Source organism: Arachis hypogaea, chromosome 10, assembly GCF_003086295.3.
Source record: "Arachis hypogaea cultivar Tifrunner chromosome 10, arahy.Tifrunner.gnm2.J5K5, whole genome shotgun sequence".
Classification (NCBI taxonomy): Eukaryota; Viridiplantae; Streptophyta; class Magnoliopsida; order Fabales; family Fabaceae; genus Arachis; species Arachis hypogaea.
This window is the reverse complement of record NC_092045.1, coordinates 99,684,292-99,698,058: the sequence shown is the minus strand read 5'-3', so window position 1 is coordinate 99,698,058 and position 13,767 is coordinate 99,684,292. Positions and strand designations below refer to the sequence as shown.

The 13,767-nt window shown below is 38.3% G+C and overlaps 1 pseudogene; it reads right to left on the bottom strand.

Moving 5' to 3' along the window:
- Window positions 1-213: 213 nt before the first annotated feature.
- LOC112717816 (probable inactive ATP-dependent zinc metalloprotease FTSHI 2, chloroplastic) lies at window positions 214-6,867 on the bottom strand (annotated as a pseudogene).
- Between the last annotated feature and the right edge of the window lie 6,900 nt (window positions 6,868-13,767).

The following is a 13,767-nucleotide window of genomic DNA, read 5'->3' as shown; positions in this document are numbered from 1 at the left end:
AGGTGTAAATATAACATGAACAAATATAGCCCCGTTTCTATACTCAAAAAAAAAAAAAAGAACAAATATAACATTAGTAACTCGTGTGGTTATTTCATTACAAACAATTTCTATTATCTCTGCAATAAAAGAGAGCGAAACACTTGAACAACAAATGCTTAATTGTAATCCAACGTTTGAAGCAAAAGCTAACTAGTGGCTGATGAATGAGTGAAGGAAACATGAGAGCAGCCCAACTACCCAAGTATGTATCTAAAGAAGCAAATGGAAATCAACACAGATTACAGTTTGCTACAGGAATAAGGTACAATAAATATGACTATAAAGTAAACTAGTCTCAAAACTGGTTGTGCCATTTCTTAAGAGTTGCTTTTCAAAGTTGTCTGATTTTCATCATTATGAAGTTGTTGGAATTCTCTGCTTGGCAGCTCTAAGGTCAAGAATGTTGGGAGGCATTGGTTGTATGGAGCCATGCAAGTCCACCAGGTGAAGGAAGTCTTGTTTTGTTATGTTTTTCTTCTCAACAAGTTCATTCACCACTGCATCCATCGGTACTTTATTTTCATGTAGGATCTATTTATACAAAAACAAAGCAAGGTCGCTCTTATTAATCAACAAGAAATGAAATGAACTTGTTGAATTGTTCATCAATCACAGCATACCTCTTTTGCGCGTTCATAACACAAGTTCACAATCCGCATTGCTTCCAAGTCAATGTCCTGACAACGAAAGGTAACAAAGTGTGTTATTTCAATAATGTGGTTGCAATGAGAAAATTGAACTTGAGACTTGAGAGAGAGAACCCATACGTTTATCCGGTCTTGGTAATTCCATGGTTCTTCTCTGAAAGCCCACCAAGAACAAATATCCCTTGCTACAGACCTCGCATTGTCTGCAGTTTCGGCCCATATCGTACTCAACTGAAATATTATAAAATAAGTTAAAACAGCAACCAAAAGAACCAATGAAGCAAATAAAAAGGACTGAGGAAACTTAAGGAAAGCAAGTAAGAATTTTATCTTACTTGACCATTCCCAAACCAAATTTCATCGGCTGCACAGGGAGCTAGTTGAACGGTAATATGATCCAGGACAGATTGTCAACTGCATGACATTAGTAGTTACAAATTAGAGAAAAAATGAAAGGCTCTAAACACAATTTAATAGTGCAATGTAATGCAGTTTAATTGATCTAAGCAAAGAATCCATACGTGAGCATTCCTTCGTTAATTTTGATAGGATCCATCTTCACCCGCACATAACCCAATTCCCTACCAGCTCTGGGAGCAATTGTGACCTGCATCAAAAGCAACATAAAGCTAAAATGTCAATTTTTTCCACCAACAATCAATCAGATAAGTTGAGATTATGTCAATTACAAAATGGATATAGTGTAAATTTCATACAAACCCGATATTTTTAATATCAGAAAAGTTCATAGCTACGACAGCCATTGCAGCCTCATTAATAGCTACTTGCTTCCAAGTCTCCATGCTTCTCTCCTTTTTATCCAGAATTCCTCTTTCTTCCATTTGTGCAGCTTGTAACAAGCCATCAGTAGTAATCTGCCAGAGTGAAAAGCAGTAAATAAAAGTATGCAAGCCACAATTGGTGGTGTGACTATTAAATCCTTTTCAATAGGAGATATTCCCTCAGTCCTTGAATGCCGCATCATGTTGATGGCAGCAACCTCAACTATGTTAGCTAGCTCTGCACCAACCATGCCATCAGTCATACTAGCAACAGCAAAATAGTCCACATCTTCTACCATTGGCCTTTTTTTGAGCATGGACCTATCAAAGTATCACAAGGAAGAGAAAGGAAGAAAGATTAGTCAAAAATCACAATAGCCAAGTTTTGAAAGGATAACCCTAAACAGTATTGTATACTTGAGAAAAGTGAAGCCTGAAGCCGAAAACCACAAATGTAACATAGTAGAGGAGGAGCAACCTTTAGAATTTCTATGCGACCAATGAAGCCAGGCTTGGGAATAAATATTTTTCGATCAAACCGACCAGGTCTCACAAGTGCAGGATCCAGAATGTCTGGTCGATTGGTAGATGCAATAGTGATCACCTCTCCTCTTCCTTCAAATCCATCTAAGCACATCAAGAGCTAGAACATTCAGTAAATAGTAAACATCAACCAATATATACACATTTTTACTTCACGAAAGCAATTGAAAAGTTCAGTGGTGCCATGTTTAACCTGATTGAGAGTAGCGTCACATTCCTGTCCACCTGAACCCCTAATCAAGCCACGCTCCTTTCCCACAGCATCCAGCTCATCAATGAAGACAACAGATGGAGCCTGAGAAAGATTGAAGAAAATTATTGGCAATCGAATGCAGAAACTAAAGCAGAAGAAAGTAGGTAAATTTCAGGTGATTCTGTAAAAGTGTAGCATGATTAGAAACAATAGACTACTATTTACTCGATGCAAATAAAAACAAGATCTTATTTTACTCTAAAGAAAGCAAGAGCGCAATGGCAAAGCCGAAACAATCACGTACATTTTCCCTGGCTTCCGGGTAAAGTGCTCGCACACGAGATGCCCCTATACCAACGTATACAACAACAACAACAAAGTCTTATCCCACTAAGTGGGGTCGGCTATATGAATCAAACGACGTCATTGTGCTCTGTCATGTATCATGTCTACAGAGAGACCGTTTACATGTAGATCTCGTTTGACCACCTCATGGATGGTCTTCTTAGGTCTTCTTCTGCCTTTCGCCCTTCGTCCATCTTCCATCTCATCCACTCTCCTGACTGGATGTTCTATCGGTCTTCTTCTCACATGTCCAAACCACCTGAGACGCAATTCAACAATCTTTTCCATAATGGGTGCTACTCCAACTCTCTCCCTTATATCTTCATTCATTATTTTATCCAATCGCGTATGACCACTCATCCATCTCAACATCTTCATCTCTGCCACACTCAACTTATGTTCATGCTCTCCTTTAGCCGCCCAACACTCCGTACCATACAGCATAGCCGGTCTTATAGCGGTGCGATAGAATTTACCTTTAAGTTTTAAAGGCACTTTTTTGTCGCATATAAAACCAGATGCACTCCGCCATTTTGACCAACCTGCTTGGATCCTATGATTTACATCCTGTTTAATCTCTCTATTATCTTGTATGATGCACCCAAGATACTTAAAACTTTTAACTTTTCGTTGGATGTTTTCTCCAATCTTCACCTCTATATTGGGGTTTTCCCTTCTCAGACTGAACTTACATTCCATATGTTCCGTCTTGCTACGGCTTATGCGCAGACCATACACTTCTAAAGCTTCTCTCCATAACTCCAACTTCTTATTTAGGTCTTCCCTTGACTCTCCCATAAGGACGATATCATCGGCAAAAAACATGCACCATGGCACAGGCTCTTGGATGTGCTCTGTGAGTACTTCCAAGACTAATGTGAAAAGGTATGGACTTAAGGATGATCCTTGGTGTAATCCTATACCAATAGGGAATTCCTCTGTCATACTACCTTGAGTCTTCACACTAGTTGTGGTCCCATCATACATATCTTTAATTGCCCGAATATATGCGATCTTTACTATCCTCTTTTTTAAAACCTTCCATAAGACCTCCCTTGGTACCCTATCATACGCTTTTTCCAAATCAATAAACACCATATGTAGATCCCTTTTATTACTACGATACCTCTCCATCATCCTTCTTAATAGGTATATCGCTTCAGTGTAGATTTTTCTGGCATAAACCAAATTGGTTCTCTGTTACTTGTGTTTCTTTTCTCAACCTCCGTTCTATCACCCTTTCCCATAACTTCATAGTATGACTCATAAGTTTAATCCCTCTATAGTTTCCGCAACTTTGTATATCCCCCTTATTCTTATAGATAGGTACCAATGTGCTCTTTCTCCACTCATCAGGCATTTTTTTTTACCTTAAAATCTCATTAAAAAGCTTGGTTAAGCAGTTGATGCCTTTTTCTCCAAGACCCTTCCAAACCTCAATCGGGATATTATCAGGTCCTATTGCCCTGCCATTTTTCATCTGCTTTAGAGCCTCTTTTACCTCGAAGTCTCGAATCCTTCGATAGTAATCAAAGTTTTGATCTTCTTCCCTTGTGCATAATCGACCAAGGCTCGGAAGAGTCTTCTGTCACTCATTAAATAACTCGTAGAAGTAGCTCTTCCACCTTTCATTAATCTTCTCCTCTTGAGCCAACACATCACCATCCTTATCCTTTATGCACTTAACATGATCCAAATCTCTCGTTCTTCTTTCCTGGCTCTTTGCGATTCTATATATATCTTTTTCTCCTTCTTTCGTGCCCAAAGACTGGTAGAGACCCTCATTTGCTCTTGTTCTTGCTTCACTTACAGCCACTTTTGTCTCTTTTTTAGCCGCCTTATATTTTTCCCAGTTATCTACATTGTGGCATAAAGACCACTCTTTAAAGCATTCCCTTTTTATCTTTATCTTTTCTTGTATACTCGCATTCCACCAGCAGGACTCCTTGTCTCTTGGTCTTATTCCTTTAGATTCACCAAAACTTTCTTTTGTTGTTCTTCTAATAACTTCTGCCATCTCCCTCCACATCTCTTCCGCGCTTCCATTCCCATCCCACTTTGCCTCTTCTCCTACCTGTCTTAGGAAACTTCTTTGTTCCTCACCTTTCATCCGCCACCACCTCGTCCTTGGGTTCTTCGTATGATGTCTTTTCCTCAACTTTTTCTCAACGCGAAAATCCATGACGAGCACCCTATGTTGTGTTGTCAAACTCTCTCCTGGGATAATTTTACAGTTAATGCAAAATTTCTGGTCGACTCTCCTCAACAAGAAGAAGTCGATTTGAGAGCTTGTCATGCCACTCTTATAGGTTATAAGATGTTCGTCTCTCTTTTTAAAACATGTATTTGCGATGAGAAGATCAAAGGTTGAGGAAAAGTCCAAAATAGTTTTACCCTCGGCATTGATCACCCCGAAACCATGGCCTCCGTGAATACTCCCATATCCAGTCACTTCTCTCCCAACATGGCCATTTAAATCTCCTCCTAAGAAAATCTTATCTCCCAAAGGTATGCCTTGAACCAAACTCTCTAGATCCTCCAAAACCTTATCTTGTGTTGTTCGTCCGAACCCACTTGCGGTGCATAGGCGCTAATCACATGGAAAGCACCTCCCTCCACCACAAATTTGATAGAGATGATCCGATCTCCCACCCTCTTGACATCCACTACATCCTTCTTCCACTGCTTATCCACAATTATTCCAACTCCATTTCTATTCTTCACCTTTCCTGTATACTAAAGTTTGAAACCAAAAGTATCCAACTCCCTAGCCTTTGCACCAACTCATTTCGTTTCTTGTAGGCACATAATGTTAATCTTCCTCCTTGTCATGGTGTCCACCACCTCCATAAACTTTCATGTTAGAGTGCCTATGTTCCATGTCCCAAATCTCAACCTTCTGTCGCTTCAACCTTTACCTTTTACTTTGTAAACTAGCTTATTTACCCTCGTCCATTCACGAAAATGCGAGAACCCTTGCTCATTTAACACTACATCCGGGCACCGATGCAGCGGCTCTTGCTTTGACACCGTACTCGAGCCATACGACGCGTTACTTCCGGGCCACGACCTAGCTTTAGCGCAATAATGTCTTTGATTCATGTCATGGGAGTTCGGCTATATTTTTATGTTGGTTGCCGAAGACCTAACACAACCCTCCTCCTTTATGCGGGTTTGGGACCGGCTATGTACCGCAAGTGTAACATAGGCGGAGTTCCCCTATACCAACGTATATCTCCACAAATTGTGAAGCGAAAATAAAGAAGAAATTAACCCCTGCCTCACCAGCCACTGCTTTTGCCAGCAATGTCTTTTCCACCCCAGGAGGGTCACAAAGAAGTATACCACCTGATAATGTGACCAATCCAACGTTTAGAAAATCTAATGTCTTTCCTTCTTTCATTATGTTAAACGAAAAACATAGAACCTGTAAGAACAAACTGTATACGAACCATCAAATAGGCTTTCTCTAAGGCAAAGGCAGTTCAAATTAATGCATTCTATTATCAAGTGTTGACTGGAGTTACCTGGTATTTTCACTCCTCTCCTTCGGTATATTTCCTCGTGATTAAAGAACTTGACAATCTCTTCCATTTCAAGAGGTATCTTACCCAGTCCTGCAACATCACTAAATTTCACATCTACACCTCCCTCTAAATACTAAGGAAGACTCTTGTTCTTGGCTCTCCGAATGCGTGCCCCCAACTTCGTAAACTGCTTTGCCATCTTTAAATAATCATTCTGCTCCTCTCCTTTCTCATGCCACTCTCATCATCATCATCATCATCATCACGTTCAACACCCTCCATCTCCTTCTCCAACTCCCTCATCTTCCTTCTCTCCTCAGCCTCAACTCTCTCAATCTTAAGCCTATCCTCATAATCCTTCTTTTGCTTCCTATAATTAAGCACCACAATCCTATAGAAAATGTAGAAGAAAAGCAAGCCAAGTGCATTGACAACATTAAGATTATTTGCCAAATCATACCAAAGATCAGTCATCCAAACATAATTATCCCTTGCCCGAATCAATAACTCCTGATACTTCCTCTTCCTGATCTCCTTCTTTCGCCGCCTCTCCTCGGCCTTCCACTACACCTTCTTTGCCCTCTCCAACTCCTTCCTCTTTTCTTTCATAGCTTTTAGCTCCTCTTCCCTCTGCCTCTTAAGTTCCATCCTCGTCTTCCTATACTCTTTCTCCTTCTTGGATTCTATCTTCGGTTTCTTCTCAGTTAGCTTAAGCATAAACTTTTCAATAGCAGGTAGCATCGGACCCCTTACCCATATAGGAAGGGGCAAGTTAGGCCTCTTAAGGGGTGGTGGTGACAAATTGTTGAGTTAAGAAATTAACAAATTTAATTAGTGATGAAAAATATTATTTTTGGGTAAAATAAATAATTAATGTTGAATTAATTATAATTGCATATTACTAATTATTTAGTGTTGCAGGCCAAAACTCAACATTGCAACAACCTAATATAAAAGCAAGCAGTTGATTGAAATCAAGAAACAAGATTGGCATGCTATAAAACAAGGAAAGCCCAAAGAAATCAAAGCAAGATAACTAATGGGCTGAATTTGAGTAGAACCCGATCCAAGCCTGAATTGATTTCAAATCTCTCTCACTTGCTTTCACCAACTCAACGTTCTTCTCTTCTCTGACCATGTCAAATCACAAACTCAAAAAAGTGAGAAAGAAAAAGAGAAAGCTTCTTCCCTGATCATCAAAGAAGCAAGAAATAGAAAGTCCAAGCTTGAAACTCAGAAGTCTAATCACCCATTTCAAACCAAATCAAGCTTAGGTTAAAGGTAACCCATTTCCTTTTACATGTAACATACTTTCTTCTCTTCATCTTCAACTCTCTGCCACTCCATTTTGGGTTATATGGAAAAGAGGATTTCTGTTCCTCACTACTGTGCATCAACGGTTGAGAATATGTCTTGGGGACCAAGTTGTGTTTCAATGGTCAAGATCTAGGTTTACCATTGAAGAAATCTTTTTTGCTGTTAAAGTGGCTTTCAGTCAACCAAGGAAGGTCAGAAGCAAAGATTCCATTGTGAGGATTAATGGGAAAAAGTGAGACTGCGGGTTGATGAAGCTCAAGGCTCAAGGTGTTGACCTTGGAAGAAGAACCAAGGAACATGCAAGGAGATAAAAGAAGCTTGCTGTTCATTCAGAAAGCAAGGAGAGAAAACCAGAGTTTGTGAGTTGTGTTCTGAAGAAAAGTTCCTCTACTTGGATAATGCTGTCTTTCAAAGAAGCATTCGGCCAACACTGAAGAACTCAATCTGAGGTTTGCGAATCTGGTCATGCACATAGCTAAGAGGCTGTTGATGAAGTCAATCTCCTTCATGTTTTACAGATTGTGTTGTACTTTTCTATGTTTATCTTTCTGTAATTTCTTGTGAGAAAAGGCATTGTGAGAAAGTTCAAGTAAAAGCCATGAGTGGAAAAAGACTGAGTGATACACTTGAGAGAAAAGCCTAGAGTTATTTTTTGATTTCTTTAAGTTGGTTAAGTGTCTTGTATCTTGTACCTGTTATGTATCCCTTTCTTAGTTGGGTTAGCACTAAGAGTGACTAATTAGGTGTTAGCATAGCCAATGTCAAGTTAGGTTAGAACTTGAGTGTGAAATTAGTGTATGTAATACTTTTAAATATAGTGGAAATTCCTCCATTGTTGTGGACGAGACTGGACATAGGTTGCATAGCACAAGGCAATCGAACCAGAATATATGCTGGTGTTAGCTTTTCTCTTCTCTGCTGTGTTCTGTTTTCTGATATTCATGAGACAAAAATAAATTGTCTCATAAATTTTTGCTACTGAGTACAAACAGAATCAGAATTGAAAGTTTGATTTAAAAGGTCATAACAGCAACTTAAAAAGGAAGGCATAGACCATGAAGCCAGCGGCACCCAAAATTCATTGGTACCTAAATCTGCCTCCAAGTCCACCAGACATCGTGAATGGAGATTCTTGAAGAATTATCCTGAGAAACTTGTCATTGGGAACATCTCTCAAGGGGTTAGAACTCGGTCTTCCAATAAAAAGGCAAATGAAAGATCAAACATTGCCCTTCTCTCACAAATGGAGCCTCAAAATGTCAAGGAAGCCCTTAGTGACCCTTCTTAGATTAAAACAATGGAAGATGAGCTTCTTGAGTTTGAGAAGAACCAAGTGTGGACTTTGGTTCCAAGGCCAAGTGGAAAGAAAGTGACCGGCACCAAGTGGATATTTCGGAACAAGTTAGGAGAAGATGGCAGCATTGCAAGAAACAAGGCAAGGCTTGTGGCACAAGGATATGACTAAGAAGAAGGAATAGACTTTGATGAATCATTTGCCCCTGTTGCCTGAATGGAAGCCATAAGACTTCTGTTAGCCTATGCTGCATTTTGTGGTTTTAAATTATATCAAATGGATGTGAAATGTGCATTTTTGAATGGTATGATAGATAGAGAAGTGTATGTAGAGCAGCCACCTGATTTTGAAAATAAAGAGCATTCTGATCATGTTTTCAAATTATCTAAAGCTCTCTATGGTTTAAGACAAGCTCCTAGAGCTTGGTATGAGAGACTTAGCTCTTTTCTTTTGAAAAATGGTTTTCAAAGAGGCACCACAGACACTACTCTATTTATCAAGAATTCTAATGATTCTTTTATTCTAGTCCAAATATATGTTGATGACATCATTTTTGGATCAGCAAATGAGTCCCTTTGTTCTGAATTTGGAAAACTCATGACAAGTGAATTTGACATGAGTATGATGGGTGAACTTAATTTTTTCCTTGGACTGCAAATTAAACAAACTGAAAATGGTATTTTCATTCATCAAGAGAAGTATGCCAAGGAATTAGTTAAGAAATTTGGTATGGAAAATGCCAAACCCATGGGAACTCCCATGCACCCTAATTCTAAATTAGATAAGGGAGAAACTGAGAAAGATATAGATGAGACTAAGTATAGAGGAATAATTGGCTCTCTTATGTACTTAACATCCTCTAGACCCGACATTGTGCAAAGTGTTGGATTGTGTTCAAGGTTCCAATCCAAACCTAAAGAGTCACATCCTTCAGCAGTTAAAAGGATCATTAGATATGTTCATGGCACATCCAATTTTGGTCTTTGGTATCCTAAAATTGATAATTTTTCTGCAGTTGGTTATTGTGATGTAGATTTTGCTGGTGATAGAGTTGATAGAAGGAGCACCTCAGGCTTATGTTGCTTCCTTGGAAAATCCTTAAATGTTTGGTCAAGTAAGAAGCAACCAACAGTGGCCTTATCCACTGCAGAGGCTAAGTATATAGCTGCTTCTTCTTGTTGTTCTCAGCTTTTATGGTTAAAAACACAGCTTACTGATTACAAGTTAAATACTGAAAATATTTCCTTATTGTGTGATAATATGAGTGCCATTAATATTTCTAAAAATCCAGTTTTGCACTCTAGGACTAAACATATTGAAGTAAAATTTCACTCAATAAGAGAACATGTCCAAAAGGGGGATATTAGCATTCAATTTGTTAAATCAGATGAGCAATTAGCAGATATTTTTACAAAACCACTAGCTGAGGACAGATTTTGTATGCTTAGGACTAGTCTTGGTATTTTAAGCTATGATTCATTGTTTGAGCTTTGCTGATGTGTTTCTTAAGTTTTGGTCTTACAGGGTCGGATGAGACAATTCTGGGCAAATGAAGAACCTTCTCTCTAAATTACTTTCTCTGGCCTTATTGCACGTGCTGAATCATCTGGGCCTATCTTAAATTTCAGATTCTAGGTGGTCCATACATGATTCATTAAAATGAACCACCTCTGGGCCCAAATGAGTGTTACATCAAACATGTGTTTCATTTTATTTTAATTTGTTCTTTTAAAAAAAATTTCATATTTAAAATTACTCTCTGTTTTAAATTTTTTATATGATTAAATCACTTTTTGTGTTGTCTAGTCTTTTTGGTTGATTTACCAAATCTGAAAAAGAAAGATTTTTCTTTTGTTGAAAATTTGAAATTTCTGAATTAGAATCATTTTTTTAACATCAGAAAGCCAGTGCACCCACCTTTTGTCAAAGAGTCTTATGCTTACTTGACATATCATGAAGGCACTGTTCACTCATATGTAAAAGGTTGAGACATAGTTTTAAATAATGAAACAATCAGTGACTCATTAAGGTATACTAATGTTGGGCCTTGTACTTATGCTTCTGTTAAGTGGGATGAAGGAGTTGGTGTTTCCTTCAATGATGCCTTGGCTCATATGTGTGAACATATTTTCTTGATTGATGGCATTACACCCACTCACAAAGCCCTAGGATATGAACGTGCTCAGTTGCACCGAATGGTCAACCACATCATACTTCCTCAAAGTGGTTCATATCAAAGGGTTTCCTACACTAATACTCTTGTTTTATATGCCTTTCTCACCAAAACTGATATTTCATTTGCATACTTGATGGTTAGATATATGTTTGACTCTGTTAGGAGTGAAAAAGACAAAACACTTCCTTATGGCATGTTTCTAACTTGCATATTTGAGTATTTTGGTGTTGACATGACCAATGCGGAATATCAAAATAGACATTCATACCTAAAAGGGGGTGGTTCAGAGAAACAGCCCAAAGGACCTACTCGATCTGAACGGGTGGTCTTAGATGATGAAGATGATGATTTTGTCCCCGAGGAATCTCCTACTCCTTCCACCGAGGGTACTTCCATCTCTACTAGGAAGAAATCCGCTCTGGTGAATGTGGTCAAGGATGTTGTTCAAGAGCTTGACTCCCAATTCAATCACTTGATTGCAATGAGCAAGGAGCAAAGGAAGCTAGCAAGCACGCATAAAAATTTCTTAAGAAAATCAAGGGATAGAGTGACTGTGTCCATGACTTTCATTGATAATCTTTAAAAGGATGAAAATCCCGCCACTGATGTTGAAGAGGAAAATGATTTGGAGGGAAATGGTTCTGATGCCTAGGATTGCTACATGAAGCTATTCTATCTATTTTTTGCTACATGGTTCTCTTGGATGACTGTAATAACTCTGACTTATGTTGCATTTTTGTTCCTTAGGACTGTGCTCTAACCATTTTCTGCAGGGTTTAAGGTGTTGTTTTATTGATCTTGTTTATTATCCGCTCTTGATGAGAAAAGGGGGAGTAATAGCTGCTGAATTGACTTTTGATGCTACTGATTTTTGTGATTTAATTGTGAATTTCTGATTGCTACTGATGATAGTATTGAGCATATAAATTTTGGGTTGCAACTGTGTTATTACAGGGAATGAATTGACATGCAAATTGGAAATTGATTTTATATGATATCAGTCTACCCTTGATTAACCTTGATAATTTGTTTTTGCTGTTGACATGATATGTTGTGCTGATTCTGTGGTGTTGTTTGTTCTATATCCCTTAGACAAGATAAATGTATGTAGCTCTTTATTATGTTCTCCTTAAGTACAATGTAAAACAGGAACAAAGAGAAAAGCATAAATCTAGGGGGAGCTACTTTTGAAAAGGAAAGGGGGAGCAACACTAAAGCAAGAAACATCAATCAAAGGGAAGTTTTCTAACTTTACTAAAATTCAATTTCTTTTGGTTATTGCTTAAATGTGTTTGTCATCGAGGGAAAGATTGTTGAGTTAAGAAATTAATAAATTTAATTAGTGATGACAAACATTATTTTTTGGCAAAATAAATAATTAATGTTGATTAATTATAATTGCATATTACTAATTATTTAGTGTTGTAGGCCAAAACTCAACATTGCAACAACCTAGTATAAAAGCAAGCAGCCCAAACTCATTGAAATCAAGAAACAAGGTTGGCGGGCTATAAAACAAGGAAAGCCCAAAGAAATCAAAGCAAGATAACTAATGGGCTGAATTTGAGTAGAACCCAATCCAAGCCCGAATTGATTTCAAATCCCTCTCACTTGCTTTCACCAACTCAACGTTCTTCTCTTCTCTGACCATGTCAAATCACAAACTCAGAAAAGTGAGAAAGAGAAAGAGAAAGCTTCTTCCCTAAGGTGATCATCAAAGAAGCAAGAAATAGAAAGTCCAAGCTTGAAACTCAGAAGTCTAATCACCCATTTCAAACCAAATCAAGCTTAGGTTAAAGGTAACTCATTTCCTTTTACATGCAACACACTTTCTTCTCTTCATCTTCAACTCTTTGCCACTCCATTTCGGGTTATATGGAAAAGAGGATTTCTGTTCCTCACTACTGTGCATCAACGGTTGAGAATATATCTTGGGGACCAAGTTGTGTTTCAATGGTCAAGATCTGGGTTTACCATTGAAGAAATCTTTTCTGCTGTTAAAGTGGCTTTCGGTCAACCAAGGAAGGTCAGAAGCAAAGTTTCCATTGTGAGGATTAATGGGAAAAAGTGAGACTGTGGGTTAGTGAAGCTCAAGGCTCAAGGTGTTGACCTTGGAAGAAGAACCAACGAACATGCAAAGAGATAAAAGAAGCTTGCTGTTCATTCAGAAAGCAAGGAGAGAAAGCCAGAGTTTGTGAGTTGTGTTCTGAAGAAAAGTTCCTCTACTTGGATAATGCTGTCTTTCAAAGAAGCATTCGGCCAACACTGAAGAACTCAATCTGAGGTTTGCGAATCTGGTCATGCACATAGCTAAGAGGCTGTTAATGAAGTCAATCTCCTTCATGTTTTACAGATTGTGATGTACTTTTCTATGTTTATCTTTCTGTAATTTCTTGTGAGAAAAGGGATTGTGAGAAAGCTCAAGTAAAAGCCATGAGTGGAAAAAGGCTGAGTGATACACTTGAGAGAAAAGCCTAGAGTTATTTTCTGATTTCTTTAGGTTGGTTAAGTATCTTGTATCTTGTACCTGTTAGGTATCCCTTTCTTAGTTGGGTTAGCACTAAGAGTGACTAGTTAGGTGTTAGCATAGCCAATGTCAAGTTAGGTTAGAACTTGAGTGTGAAATTGGTGTATGTAATACTTTTAAATATAGTGGAAATTCCTCCATTGTTGTGGAGGAGACTGGACATAGGTTGCATAGCACAAGGCAACCGAACCAGGATATATGCTGGTGTTAGCTTTTCTCTTATCTACTGTGTTCTATTTTCTGATATTCATGAGACAAAAATAAATTGTCTCATAAATTTTTGCTATTGAGTACAAACAGAATCAGAATTGAAAGTTTGATTTAAAAGGTCATAACAGCAACTTAAAAAGGAAGGCATAGATTCAACCCCCTTC